Source organism: Rana temporaria, chromosome 5, assembly GCF_905171775.1.
Source record: "Rana temporaria chromosome 5, aRanTem1.1, whole genome shotgun sequence".
NCBI lineage: Eukaryota > Metazoa > Chordata > Amphibia > Anura > Ranidae > Rana > Rana temporaria.
In genome coordinates this window covers 11,442,943-11,458,899 of record NC_053493.1, presented here as the reverse complement: position 1 = coordinate 11,458,899, position 15,957 = coordinate 11,442,943, and the positions used below count along the sequence as shown (strand labels likewise).

General features: G+C 44.6%; 1 long non-coding RNA gene across 1 annotated transcript; it reads left to right on the top strand.

Annotated features, from left to right (window-relative positions):
* The first annotated feature begins 1,352 nt into the window (after window positions 1–1,352).
* On the top strand, window positions 1,353–3,387 carry LOC120939563. The gene is made up of 2 exons (XR_005749267.1): window positions 1,353–1,395; window positions 3,175–3,387. It is a non-coding gene; the product is annotated as an uncharacterized LOC120939563 (long non-coding RNA).
* The last annotated feature ends 12,570 nt before the right edge of the window (window positions 3,388–15,957 follow it).

The following is a 15,957-nucleotide window of genomic DNA, read 5'->3' as shown; positions in this document are numbered from 1 at the left end:
AATCGCTGACTTTGGCGGCCAACACGACCACAATGCAATTGTGAAGAAGTGGTCTGACCTGAAGAGGCGCCAAATGGATCAGGTCAGACGTCTTCGGGCTAAATATCATCCAGGTAAGTTATTGTTGACAGTTATGTTTTTTTTAAAAAAAGTGTATTTTGTGCGTGAACTCGAAAGAGAGAGGAGCCGGCCTGCAGGAGTTGGGAGGCCTCCCCCAGAGGCAATCTGCCACCTTTCTCCATGCCCCGGTTGGCAATGGCGGGTGTGAGGGGGTCCTCCCAACCCAACCTCGCATAGCACACCCACCACGGGCGGGGCTGAGACCACCAAACTCAATTCACAGGTAGCCGAGAGCGGGATCCGAACCCCTAGCTGCAGAGGTGAATCAGTTGTCAGTGCAGTGGCAATCGCGTGGAGCCACCGCAGCTCCTTTGGTGACAGTTATGTAAGGTCATATGTAATTCATGTAAGGTCAGATGTTGTTAACCAAGATGCCATGTTGTGCTAACATATATCACCACCGGCCAAGGTATTCATAGTACTGTTGAAAAAAGACATGGGGCAGCAGACAGGAACACAGAAGTTATGTGGGAACATAATTTTCCCATTGCTTTGCATGGGACTTTAAAGAAAAACCCCGACCATGGCAAGTGGGGGTGGGTAAGGTTTAAACCACCTATCCTATGTTTGTGGCTGACATATAAGTAACCTGTGTGCCAAGTTTCATATAAATATCTTTAGCCGTTTGTACGTGATGCTGGAACATACATACATACATACATACATACATACATACATTTATGCACACACACACGTTGAGTTTTATATATATAGATTACCACTAAATTCCTGTGTTAGGAGTGGGGTTGTTATAGTAATCCCGTGTGCTCCATCAGGCCCTTTTTTTAACATGAGATGGTCTGAACAAAACAAAGGAGACAAAAACAGCTCATTTTAACATGGTTGCATCCCAGCTCACGCTCAGTCCCCTGTAGTGCCCACAAGACCCTTTAATATAACATTGTCCCATTGGTTAACTGTCTATATAAATCAATTTGTATTCATATACAATACAGCACAGTACACAGAATTTGCATACGTCATTAGAAAACATTTTTATAATATATGAACATTGTGTTATTATAGGAGCTCCAATGCCAGTTATCCGCGCCAAGCGCAGAAGGCGCCAGGCCGATGAGGAGGAGGAGGAGGATGCGGCAGAGGAGGATGCGGCAGAGGAGGAGATGGATGAAGAGGAGCAGCCAGGGCCCTCCCACTCCCCAACCCCAGCTCCTGCTGAGGAGCAAGCTGAGGAGATTCCCCCCCCCACCACCCCAACTTCTCAAGCAGAAGAGCAGGAGGAAGAGAGCGGTCCTGTGAGCCTCGCTCAGGAAGGTAAATATGTGCACAATGATTAATAACATTTCAACAACAAAATGTAGATATAAAAATGGACAACATATAAAGCGCACCTGTCAGATTGTAGAACCATAATATGGTATTGATGCTAGAAGTATACAGGTAGTGCATAATTATTAGGCAAGTTGTATTTTTTGAGGATTCATTTTATTATTGAACAACAACCATGTTCTCAATGAACCCCAAAAACTCATTAATATCAAAGCTGAATTTTTTTGGAAGTAGTTTTTAGTTTGTTTTTAGTGTTAGTTATTTTCGGGGGATATCTGTGTGTGCAGGTGACTACTATTACTGTGCAGAATTATTAGGCAACTTAACCAAAAAATAAATAGATACCCATTTCAATGATTTATTTTTAACAGTGAAACCAATATAACATCTCAACATTCACAAATACACATTTCTGACATTTAAAAACAAAACAAAAACAAATCAGTGACCAATATAGCCACCTTTATTTGCAAGGACACTCAAAAGCCTGACATCCATGGATTCTGTCAGTGTTTTGATCTGTTCACCATCAACATTGCGTGCAGCAGCAACCACAGCCTCCCAGACACTGTTCAGAGAGGTGTACTGTTTTCCCTCCTTGTAAATCCCACATTTGATGATGGACCACAGGTTCTCAATGGGGTTCAGATCAGGTGAACAAGGAGGCCATGTCATTACTTTTTTTTATTTAATACCCTTTCTTGCCAGCCACGCTGTGGAGTACTTTGACACGTGTGATGGAGCATTGTCCTGCATGAAAATCATGTTTTTCTTGAAGGATGGTGACTTCTTCCTGTACCACTGCTTAAAGAAGGTCTCTTCCATAATCTGGCAGTAGGACTGGGAGTTGAGCTTGACTCCATCCTCAATCCGAAAAGGCCCCACAAGCTCATCTTTGATGATACCAGCCCAAACCAGTACTCCACCACCACCTTGCTGGCGTCTGAGTCGGACTGGAGCTCCCTGCCCTTTACCAATCCAGCCACGGGCTCTTCCATCTGGCCCATCAAGACTCACTCTCATTTCAGTAGTCCATAAAACCTTAGAAAAATCTTTCTTGAGATATTTATTGGCACAGTCTTGACGTTGCAGCTTGTGTGTCTTGTTCAGTGGTCGTCGTCTTTCAGCCTTTCTTACCTTGGCCATGTCTCTGGGTATTGCACACCTTGTGCTTTTGGGCACCCCAGTGATGTTGCAGCTCTGAAATATGGCCAATCTGGTGGCAAGTGGCATCTTGGCAGCTGCACGCTTAACCTTTCTCAGTTCATGGGCAGTTATTTTGCGCCTTTGTTTTTCCACACGTTTCTTTTGTTTGATGATCACGCTTCAGAAGCTTTGCAATTTTAAGAGTGCTGCATCCCTCTGCTAGATATCTCTCTATTTTGGACTTTTCAGAGTCTGTCAAGTCCTTCTTTTGGCCCATTTTGCCAAAGGAAAGGAAATTGACTAATAATTATGCACACCTGATATAGAGTGTTGATGTCATTAGACCACACACCTTCTCATTACAGAGATGTACATTACCTAATATGCCTAATCGGTAGTAGGCTTTCGAGCCTATACAGCTTGGAGTAAGACAACATGCATAAAGAGGATGATGTGGTCCAAATACTCATTTGCCTAATAATTCTGCACTCCCGGGATGTGTTAGACACATAACAAGTGTATACACATGATAATGATTGATTAATAAGCAAAAAAAATATTTTATTTATTTGGTAACGTTCTTTGAAATCCAAATGTTTTTTTATTATATCCTAACAGTAGCAAGAAAGATGATGCAGCAGCACGCGCTGCTAAAGAAGACACATCTGAGGATTAAGGGAAATCATCAACAAATTCGCTACCTGGTCCAGCAAAATACGCAGCTAGACCAGCAGCAATTAGAATATCTTGCTGAGCTGGAAAGGCTTCAGAAGCTCATGCTCAGCTATGTCTGAATTAATTTTTTGATTAAAAAATGTTATTTTTTGGAAATGTTTCATTTCTTTTTGAGATCGATTTTTAGGTTTTTCAACACATCTAACTTCACATCGAACAAATCAACATCAACACATCTAACTTCATAATAAGCAAAAACATTTTATACTATCATTTTATTTAACACAAACCTAGGACAAACTAAAGCACACGGACACAGACACGACGAACACAAAATAAACTGTTGAAAAATGAACATAACAAAAGCAACAATATATATATATATATATATACAGAGAGAGAGAGAGAGCAAGAAAGAGAGAGAGAGTGCAGATTTGCTCTTGCAGACAGCCTAATGGTTGCAGTATAAAGGCCGCAAACCAGGGTTTAACATAAGGTTAATTGTTTTAGTTACACTTGCTGTTACGATCCGGTCTGGTAGCTTGAAGCGGAGGCTGTTGGTGAATCCGCTGTGCCAGAGAGGTCATGAAGCTTTACTCAGCATGGAGGCAGCAGCAGTAGTATTAAAATATAATGTAACTAGACAATGCATTTCCTGAGGAAAATGCGAGTGGGAATGCTGAATAGCTTAATTGCTGAGCCCCTTGCCAAAGACATTCACCATAACCACTACACTATCTTTAGGACACACAGCTTCTTTCTCTATCTGCAAAGTATAGAGTATGCTGACTTCCTGGTCGCCCCTCCCCCCTCAAGAGGTTTCCCCTCCCCCCCAGGTCAGTGAGGAGGAATATTGCACTGAGGTCAGGAAAGTTATTTATGGAAAGAAATAACATTACAAACGCTTTTAATTCACAGATCAAATACATGATTTAAGCCTCCAAACAAAGCTTAATAAATCCTCAACCGTACATGCGATCGATACAACGACTACACCGTTTGAAATACACGGCCCTTGTGAACGCATTGATATGAAATTTATGTTGATAAACTTAAAAATGTGGCCATGTCTGCGATTTAGAAAAGAGCGTCTTTGTGAGTTTTGCAGCAACATTTTTTAGATAATTTCACATGAGAGTCTATGAGACATAATTTCTGGCTGTTGCTCCAATAACTAAAACTAAAATACGTATCGCAGAATTGATCACATTGCCAGAAACCAGACAAGCATAGCTACGTTTTGATATAAAAATTGTGTATGAAAAGTAGATCTTGTGGGCGTGAGACCATTTTGTTTCCCCTTTTTGTAAAGATATTTTTAATTACAAAGATCTCCAATGTTAAGGTCACATGACAGACTCTAAATCCCCTCCATAGGATTACATTATAACCTATCGCATTTTTGTGAAAAATTCGCAAAACGTAAATTGCGTTTTCAACAAAAAATTGTAAACGATGACGATCTGAAAAGTCATAGCCGGATAGCTAAATATTTTGTGACCGCTTTACAGTTTTTTCAGTGTCTGTAAGTGAAAGTATGAAGTAGCTGAAACTTTTGGCAGGGCATGTGAATTCAAAGGGGAAAAGGATGTTCTCATTGACTTCAATGTTAAAAAAAGGGTCTAAAAGCTTAAAATTTATAAAAGTGTAAAAAGTAGAAAAAAACTTGAAGAAGTCCCATCATTAGCTGAAAGAGACGAACATTTTTACAGTTGAATGGTCTCAATAGCTGAAAGTATGCCGAAGTTACGCAGAACCAAAAAACGTAAGGAATAATAAGATTACTAAATTTACGTATATCAATACTGGAAATGTTTATTAAAGCATTCACACTAATTAAGATTAATACATTTACGGGTATCCATACTGGGAATGCTTATTAAAGCATTCCCACTAAGTATCACACAGGCATGATTTACAAGCAGTAGTGGTAATAGTAATACATAGCATAAAAACACTTGGGGAATACTTTACAGCATCAGTAGTGGTCATAGTAGTCAATAGTGTACCAAAAAATTGGGACACAGGTGTCTTGACTGAGCTGTAATAGTAGTAGTAGACATTGACAATACAGTGTCAAATCACTCGGGCAAGAGGTGCCATGATGAACAGCAGTCTTAATAAGAGTATATAGGGTGTGAAATAACTGCTGACATAGGTGTATTGACGGGGCAGCAGCAGCAGAAGCAGCAGTAGTATTAACAGTAGTAGTTGATACAGAGTCATATCACATGGGCAGGAGGTGCCATGATGAACAGCAGTAGGAATAGGAGTATATAGAGTGTCAAATAACTGCTGACATAGGTGTATTGACTGGGCAGCAGCAGCAGAAGCAGCAGTAGTATTAACAGTAGTAGTTGATACAGAGTCATATCACATGGGCAGGAGGTGCCATGATGAACAGCAGTAGGAATAGGAGTATATAGAGTGTCAAATAACTGCTGACATAGGTGTCTTGACTGGGCAGCAGCAGCAGCAGAAGCAGCAGTAGTATTAACAGTAGTAGTTGATACAGAGTCATATCACATGGGCAGGAGGTGCCATGATGAACAGCAGTAGGAATAGGAGTATATAGAGTGTCAAATAACTGCTGACATAGGTGTATTGACTGGGCAGCAGCAGCAGAAGCAGCAGTAGTATTAACAGTAGTAGTTGATACAGAGTCATATCACATGGGCAGGAGGTGCCATGATGAACAGCAGTAGGAATAGGAGTATATAGAGTGTCAAATAACTGCTGACATAGGTGTATTGACTGGGCAGCAGCAGCAGAAGCAGCAGTAGTATTAACAGTAGTAGTTGATACAGAGTCATATCACATGGGCAGGAGGTGCCATCATGAACAGCAGTAGGAATAGGAGTATATAGAGTGTCAAATAACTGCTGACATAGGTGTCTTGACTGGGCAGCAGCAGCAGCAGAAGCAGCAGTAGTATTAACAGTAGTAGTTGATACAGAGTCATATCACATGGGCAGGAGGTGCCATCATGAACAGCAGTAGGAATAGGAGTATATAGAGTGTCAAATAACTGCTGACATAGGTGTATTGACTGGGCAGCAGCAGCAGAAGCAGCAGTAGTATTAACAGTAGTAGTTGATACAGAGTCATATCACATGGGCAGGAGGTGCCATGATGAACAGCAGTAGGAATAGGAGTATATAGAGTGTCAAATAACTGCTGACATAGGTGTCTTGACTGGGCAGCAGCAGCAGAAGCAGAAGCAGCAGTAGTAGTATTAACAGTAGTAGTTGATACAGAGTCATATCACATGGGCAGGAGGTGCCATGATGAACAGCTGTAGGAATAGGAGTATATAGAGTGTCAAATAACTGCTGACATAGGTGTATTGACTGGGCAGCAGCAGCAGAAGCAGCACTAGTATTAACAGTAGTAGTTGATACAGAGTCATATCACATGGGCAGGAGGTGCCATGATGAACAGCAGTAGGAATAAGAGTATATAGAGTGTTAAACAACTGCTGACATAGGTGTATTGACTGGGCGGCAGCAGCAGCTGAAGCAGCAGTAGTAGTATTAACAGTAGTAGTTGATACAGAGTCATATCACATGGGCAGGAGGTGCCATCATGAACAGCAGTAGGAATAGGAGTATATAGAGTGTGAAATAACTGCTGACATAGGTGTATTGACTGGGCAGCAGCAGCAGCAGAAGCAGCAGTAGTATTAACAGTAGTAGTTGATACAGAGTCATATCACATGGGCAGGAGGTGCCATCATGAACAGCAGTAGGAATAGGAGTATATAGAGTGTCAAATAACTGCTGACATAGGTGTATTGACTGGGCAGCAGCAGCAGAAGCAGCAGTAGTATTAACAGTAGTAGTTGATACAGAGTCATATCACATGGGCAGGAGGTGCCATGATGAACAGCAGTAGGAATAGGAGTATATAGAGTGTCAAATAACTGCTGACATAGGTGTATTGACTGGGCAGCAGCAGCAGAAGCAGCAGTAGTATTAACAGTAGTAGTTGATACAGAGTCATATCACATGGGCAGGAGGTGCCATGATGAACAGCAGTAGGAATAGGAGTATATAGAGTGTCAAATAACTGCTGACATAGGTGTATTGACTGGGCAGCAGCAGCAGAAGCAGCAGTAGTATTAACAGTAGTAGTTGATACAGAGTCATATCACATGGGCAGGAGGTGCCATCATGAACAGCAGTAGGAATAGGAGTATATAGAGTGTCAAATAACTGCTGACATAGGTGTATTGACTGGGCAGCAGCAGCAGAAGCAGCAGTAGTATTAACAGTAGTAGTTGATACAGAGTCATATCACATGGGCAGGAGGTGCCATGATGAACAGCAGTAGGAATAGGAGTATATAGAGTGTCAAATAACTGCTGACATAGGTGTATTGACTGGGCAGCAGCAGCAGAAGCAGCAGTAGTATTAACAGTAGTAGTTGATACAGAGTCATATCACATGGGCAGGAGGTGCCATGATGAACAGCAGTAGGAATAGGAGTATATAGAGTGTCAAATAACTGCTGACATAGGTGTATTGACTGGGCAGCAGCAGCAGAAGCAGCAGTAGTATTAACAGTAGTAGTTGATACAGAGTCATATCACATGGGCAGGAGGTGCCATCATGAACAGCAGTAGGAATAGGAGTATATAGAGTGTCAAATAACTGCTGACATAGGTGTATTGACTGGGCAGCAGCAGCAGAAGCAGCACTAGTATTAACAGTAGTAGTTGATACAGAGTCATATCACATGGGCAGGAGGTGCCATGATGAACAGCAGTAGGAATAAGAGTATATAGAGTGTTAAACAACTGCTGACATAGGTGTATTGACTGGGCGGCAGCAGCAGCTGAAGCAGCAGTAGTAGTATTAACAGTAGTAGTTGATACAGAGTCATATCACATGGGCAGGAGGTGCCATCATGAACAGCAGTAGGAATAGGAGTATATAGAGTGTGAAATAACTGCTGACATAGGTGTATTGACTGGGCGGCAGCAGCAGCAGAAGCAGCAGTAGTAGTATTAACAGTAGTAGTTGATACAGAGTCATATCACATGGGCAGGAGTTGCCATGATGTACAGCAGTCTTAATAAGAGTATATAGGGTGTGAAATAACTGCTGACATAATTGTCTTGACTGATCCAAAGGAGTCATGGGAGAAAATCATGTGGTCAGATGAGACTATAATATAATTTTTTGATCATAATTTCACTAACCGTGTTCGGAGGAAGAATAATGATGAGTACCATGCCAAGAACGCCATCCCTAATGTGAAGCATGGGGGTGGTAGCATCATGCTTTGGTGGTGTTTTTCTGCACATGGGACAGGGTGACTGCACTGTATTAAGGAGAGGATGACCGGGGCCATGTATTGCAAGATTTTGGGCAACAACCTCCTTCCCTGAGTTAGAGCTTTGAAGATGGGTCGAGGCTGGGTCTTCCAACATGAGAATGACCCAAAGCACACAGCCAGGATAACCAAGGATTGGCTCTGTAAGGAGCATATCAAGGTTCTGGCGTGGCCTAGCCAGTCTCCAGACCTAAACCCAATAGAGAATCTTTGGAGGGAGCTCAAACTCCGTGTTTCTCAGCGATAGCCCAGAAACATGACTGATGTAGAGAAGATCTGTGTGGAGGAGTGGGCCAAAATCCCTCCTCCAGTGTGTGCAAAGCTGGTGTAAAACTACAAGAAATGTTTGACCGCTGTAATTGCAAAGAAAGCCTACTGTACCAAATATTAACATTGATTTTCTCTGATGTTGAAATAGTTATATTCAGCACTGTAAATACATCAGGTCCGGGGCTTCATCAGGGAATGCATGGCAAGGGACCCTTCAGCGCCCTGAACCGACGACGGGTGCCAGAAAGTCACCGCCGATCCAGGACTCATTCATCTTTATGAATGTGAGTCTGTCCACGGAGTCTGTGGACAGACGGGTCCTCTTGTCCGTGACCACCCCACCTGCCGCGCTGAATGTCCGCTCAGATAGTACGCTGGAGGGGGGGCAAGACAATAACTCCAGCGCATACTGAGCGAGCTCGCGGCAGGTGTCCAATCTGGCAACCCAGTACTCCATGGGGTCGTCGGTGCTCATACTGTCAGAAGCACCGACGGACGCCATGTAGTCTGCCACCATGTGGGCCAGCCGCTGGTGGTGACTGCTGCTGCTGCTGCTGGTGGTGGTACTGGGTCGCTCGGTTTGGAAGAACATCCTCATCTCTTCCATTAGGTCCCCTGCTCGGCTGCAGCTGGGTGCAGCCACCTGCTGGGTGAGATGAGGGGGGACAACTGGAGGCCGGGGAGTTGCCTGCTCCAACCGTCTGACAATGGCTGCCTGCAGTTCCTCCATCCGGTGCTGCCTCCGGCTGGCTGGGATGAACTGCTCCAGTTTCCCCTTGCACCTGGGATCCAAAAGGGTGGCCATCCAGAAATCATCCCTCGTCTTGATGGTCTTAACCCGGGGGTCCCTCCTGAGGCATCTCAGCATGTGGGCAGCCATGGGGAAGAGCACAGCCCGCTGTGACTCCTCAATGCTGGCCAGGTGAATGAGGTGCGACTCTTCTTCCCTGAGGCGCTGCTGGTCAAACTCAGACATGCCCAACCCCCGGACTATCGGTGCCCCCAACACCGGCTCTCCCTCCTGACCAGGCCCTGACTCCGGGACGACACCAGCAACCACCTCCTCCTCCTCTTCATCATCATCCTCCTCCTCCTCCTCCTCCTCCTGGTCCTGGCCCTGGTCTCGGTGGAGCATTGCTGACTCCTCCTGCTCCACCAAGGCACTCTCCCCAGCCTCGAGCAGGCGATCTAGTGTCCTCTCCAGCATGAACAGTATTGGCAGCACGCTATTGAGGCCAATTTGCTCACTGCTGACCATCTTGGTCGCCTGCTCGAAGGAGGACAACACTTGGCAGACCTGGTTTATCTGCCCCCACTGCGCACAGGCGATGAAAGGGAGTTGTGGTGAAGCCCTCTCAGTGCCTAGTTCCATCAGGTACTCCCTCACCGCCCTTTGCTGCTCCCACAACCTCTTCAGCATGTGGAGGGTGGAGTTCCACCGCGTCACACTGTCCACAATCAGCCTGTGAAGGGGCAGATTGTACTTCCGCTGCAATTTGGACAGGGACGCGGTAGCGGTTGGGGAGCGCCTGAAGTGGCTGGCAATCCTACGCGCCTTTGCCACAATGTCACTCAACCCTGGATAAGTGCGCAGGAACTTCTGCACCACCAGGTTGAGGACATGTGCCAGACAGGGCACGTGCGTCAGACTGCCAGCATGGAGGGCGGCGAGTAGGTTGCTGCCGTTATCGCAGACAACCATACCTGGCTGGAGCCTTCGGGGTGTCAGCCACTTCTGGACCTGAGCTTGAAGTGCTTTCAGCACTTCTTCTGCAGTGTGTCTCCGGTCCCCTAAACTAACAAGCTGGAGCACGGCCTGACAGCGCACGTGCCCCACACTTGAGTAGCTACGGGGGCGCTTGCTGGGAGGCTCAGCAGCTACGGAGACAGTGGCTTGAGGGAGACCAGCAGTTCTCCCCTGGACACCCCGGGGCGGCACCACAAGATCGGTTGCCGACGATCCCTCACCGACGCCTCGGAGGGAAACCCAATGGGCCGTGAAGCTGATGTAGCGTCCCTGCCCATGCCTGCTGGTCCAGCCATCCATTGTCAGATGAACCCTGTCGCTGACAGCGTGATCCAGCGACAGGGTTACATTCTGCACAATGTGCTGGTGTAGGGCAGGGACACCAGTCCTGGCAAAGAAATGGCGGCTGGGGACACGCCATTGGGGTTGGGCCTGCTCCAACATCTGCCTGAAGGGGTTGCTGTCAACTATGTTGAAGGGCAGCAGATGTTGGGCAATAACCCTTGCCAGGAGCCCATTGAGGGAACGCACACGTCGGTCTCCAGGGGGGAAGGGAGTGGTGCGGTCAAAGGCGTCTGAAATCGACGCCTGGCGCTGGACGGCAGTGCGGGACACAGACGTGGAGGGTGCTGTGGAAGTAGAGGTCTGGCTGCCGGTACCAGTACCTCTACTAGAGGGAGCGGGGGGGCATGACCTGCTGGAAACAGATGAAGATGTGGCAGGGGCTGCTGTACCCTGCTCACTTGTGGTGGTGGCGCTGCTACCACCACCACGCTTCATCTCGTCATACAACGCCCAGTGGTTTATCCTCAGGTGCTGGTTCAGGGCTGTGGTACCCACCCGAGCCAAACACTTCCCTCTCTTCACCCTCACTTTACAAATCCGGCAGATGGCCACGGTAGGGTTGTCTGCCACCAGGGTAAAGAAATTCCAGACAGGTGACTTCAGCACCGCCCTCCTGTCAGATGGGGTGACGCTTACTTGCACCTGCTGGGATTCGGTGCGCACAGGTGGAGCTGCCTGCTGCTGCTGCTGCTGCTCCTCCTCCTGACACCTCCTGCTGCCATCACCAGTGGAGACCCTGACGATGGTCTCCCTGGTGGTGACCTGGCGCACCGTTTCACCAGGGTGCCTACCTTCCCCGTCGTCACTGACGTAGTGAGCCGACGCGTCAGATGGCAACCATGATGGGTCACCCTCTTCGCCCCCAGAGATGTCAGACCAAGGGCTGAGATGTGTTGGTCTGAGGGAACCACGTGACATGGAGCCTCTAGCCTGGCTCCGCTGTCCCCTCACCCACGCCTGGGTCTGACTAGGTGCTGCTGTTTCCTGCACCAAAACAGCAGCACCAGTTTGAAGGGATGTCTCTGGGATACTGCCAGCAGGTATCCCATCCTCCTCATCCATCCCTTCAAAAAGGTCCTGACCATCAGGACAGAGCTGGAGGTCTGCCTGATGCATGGCCTCCCCCAAGAGATCCCTCTCACTGTCGCTGTCGAACAGTAAGATGCTGGACTCTTGGGGGCTGGGGGGGGGGTAGTACAGGCAACGGTGTAATGGTGGTACTACTGTGAGTCGGGACCGACGACTCAGTGGCACTGCTGTGCCCCATGTAGTCCACCACTACTTGAGCCTGAGATGGCAATATCGGGCGGCTGCCCGATGGGAAGAACTCCCGGATCAGGCGTACTCCCCTTGCACCCGATCCTCTACCACTAGTAGGGGCACGAGAGGTACCCCGTGCTGGCAGCGATCCAGCACTGGGAGTAACTCCCCTACCCCTACTGCCACGGCCACGGATGCCGCTCATAATTGCTGATATGTGTGTGGGGGGGTTAAACTTTATTGGGGGGGGAAAATGTGAACAAAATGTGTTTTTGTGTATTTTTTACAAGACAGGCACGCAGACAAAGACGTACACAGACAGCTACTAAACTATAAGAAAAGTAGTACACCAGACAAGGACTACAAAATTAAAGAAAAAAAAAAAAGCACTAAACAAACACTAACTTTTTTTTTTTTTTTTTTTTTTTAAACACAAAACACAGACACTAAACACACACTAAGCTAAGCTAGATGAAATAAATGTACACTAACAGTGTGTACACTTACTACACAAAATTTAACTAAACTGAACACAAAACTTAGCTTTTATAAAAGCTCTTTAGGGAAAACTAAACAAAATTTGAACTGAGATGCCTATCAAATATCACTGAACAGCGAACCTGCAAGATCTAACAGTAACACAAGATGAACAAAACTTAGCTTTTAGAAAAGCTCTTTTATAAAGCTCAGCAAAATGTGTTCTGAAATCTCTTGCAAATATAACTGAACAGGGAGGATTGCAGGATCAAACAGTAACACAAATGAAAAAAACAGCACAAAACAGCACAAAACGTAGCTTTGAAAAAAGCTCTTGGGTCTATTGCTTTGAAAAAAGCAGTTGATATACTGGAAAAGATCCACTGGAATCACTAAATAGCAATGCTGGTGATGATCTAAATCAATCAAGAACAAAGACACAGGAAACCAGGAAACCAGGAACACAGAAACAGCCTCCACACTCTATAGCAAGCTTCTGAATCTGCAATGAAATGGTGCTGGGAGTGAGCTTATATAATGTCCATGCAGGCAGGTTCCTATTGGTTGCTAACCTGTGACGAGTGTGGAAGGAGAACTCTGATTGGCTCTGATGCAAAAGGGCGGAGCAAATAATCGCGCAATATTCCTATTGCCGAATATTCGCATTGCGAATATTCGGCAATATAAAATGATCGCTTCAGCTACTCGGCCCAATGGCTCTAATCATACCAGCAATGCTTTCAGACGTCTATGGAGATCACTAGGATGTGATCTGTTTTAAAAATGAAACTGTAAAAATCGCTCTGATGCGGAAGATCGGGGCGAGGAAAATAATCGCGCGATATTGCGTTTGCCGAATAATCGCATTGCGATCTTTCTGGAAAATTCAATGAACGCTTCAGCTACTCGGCCCAGGGTCTCTAATGATACCAGCAATGCTTTTAGACGTCGATGGAGATATCTAGGATGTGATCTGATTAAAAAAAAAAATTGTAAAAAATCGAATATTCGGAATTGCGAATATTCACCGCGAATTTCGAAATATAGCGCGATTTCTCGAATATGCTATATTCGAGTCGAATATTCGCAATGCGAATATTCGTGAGCAACACTAGTCTTGACCACTGGGCTGCAGCTCAGTTTCAGGGTCTTGGCAATCTTCTTATAGCCTATGCTATCTTTATGTGGAGCAACAATTATTTTTTTCAGATCCTCAGAGAGTTCTTTGCCATGAGGTGCCATGTTGAACTTCCAGTGACCAATATGAGAGAGTGAGAGCGATAACACCAAATTTAACACACCTGCCCCCCATTCACACCTGAGACCTTGTAACACTAACGAGTCACATGACACTGGGGAGTGTGGCTAATTGGGCCCAATTTTTTTTAGGGGTGTACTCACTTTTGTTGCCAGTGGTTTGGACATTAATACCACCGCTGAATCCAGATGAGGAGGGGTTAACATCAGTCCGTCGGCATGTAGATGTCCCATGAAGGGAACTATCACAACTCCCAGTGGATGGCTGTAGAATCTCAGGTTGATAGAGGGAAGTGATAGAGGGAAGTGTAACAGCCCTTGCGTGTGGCAGATAGTGAGGTCCCGCCGGCATGCAGATATGAAGGCACAGCAAAGGAGCCCTTTAGATGGACACGGCAAGCCCCGCCTGTGTCCGTGACGTCACCGGATCTCCGACGGAACTCCCTGAAGGCCCAGAAGCCGGCGGAGAGGTGAGTACCAATCAAAATAATTTTGATCGATCAAAAAAATGAAAGATTAATCGAGGAATTAATAGTTAATTTCCACATCCCTAAAATATATATATATATTGTATATAAGATAATAAATAGAATTTATATAAATGATATATTATAATAAAAAAAAAACAGTTTATAGCATTTCTTTGCACCTGTGTAAAATCTTTGCACAGTACTGTATATATAATAAAAAAATATTTTTCACTTTTCATTTTGTAAATAAACAATACAATAAGTATATATAATATATAAAAATAAACAATTATAATATATATTTTTGAAAGCATTCTAATAGCATTTCTGCAAATATTATCTTTTCTTCTCTTTGCTCACTTTGCATTTTGTAAATAAACAATATAATAATAATAAAAATCTATCTATCTATCTATCTATCTATCTATCTATCTATCTATCTAGATATATATATATATATATATATATATATATATATATATATATATATATATATATATATATATATATATATATATATATATATATATATATATATATATATATATTATATATATATAAAATAATAAATTGAATTTATATAAATGATATATTATAATACAAAAATAAGCAGTAGACATATATATTTTTGAAAGCATTCTTAGTTTACCACATTTCTTCACACCTGTGTAAAATCTTTGCACAGTATTGTATATATAATTAAAAATATTATCTTTAATTTTTGCTCACGTTTGCTCACTTTGCATTTTGTAAATAAACAATATAATAAGTATATATATATATATTATAAATAATACATTTCATTTATATAAATTATATAATATAATACAAAAATAAACAAGTAAAATATATGGGCCAGATTCACAGCAGTAATACGCCGGCGTATCTACTAATACGCCGGCGTATTTTCAAATTTGCCGCGTCGTATCTTGATTTGGAATCCTCAAACCAAGATACGACGGCTTTTGGCATAGATCTGACAGGTGTACGGCTTTGTGCGCCTTCGGATCGTAGGTGTAATTTTCCGGCGGCCGCTGGGTGGAGTTTGCGTCGTTTTCCAGTGTCGGGTATGCAAATTAGCTGTTTACGGCGATCCACAAAGGTACGGACGTTCGTCGCATTCTCTTACGTTGTCGCTAGTCGGTTTTTCCCGTCGTAAACATAAGCCTGCTTTTTCATGGCTTACATTTAGACCAGCCATGTTAAAGTATGGCCGTCGTTCCCGCGGCAAATTTAAATCTTTTTTTCGCGTAAAACGTCCGGGAATACGAAACGACGTAACGCACGTCGCCGTTCAAAAAATACGTCGGGGGCGCCGTAATTACGTGCAAAGCACAGTGGGAAATTTTCACACGGAGCATGCGCAGAACGTTCGGCGCGGGAGCGCGCTTAATTATAATGACACACGCCCCATTTGAATTAGGCGGACTTGCGCCGGACAGATTTACGTTACGCCGCCGCAAGTTTACAGGCAAGTGCTTTGTGAATCAGGCACTTGCGCTGAAAAGTTGCGGCGGTGTAACGTAAATGAGTTACGTTACGCCGCAGCGCAGGTACATGAAT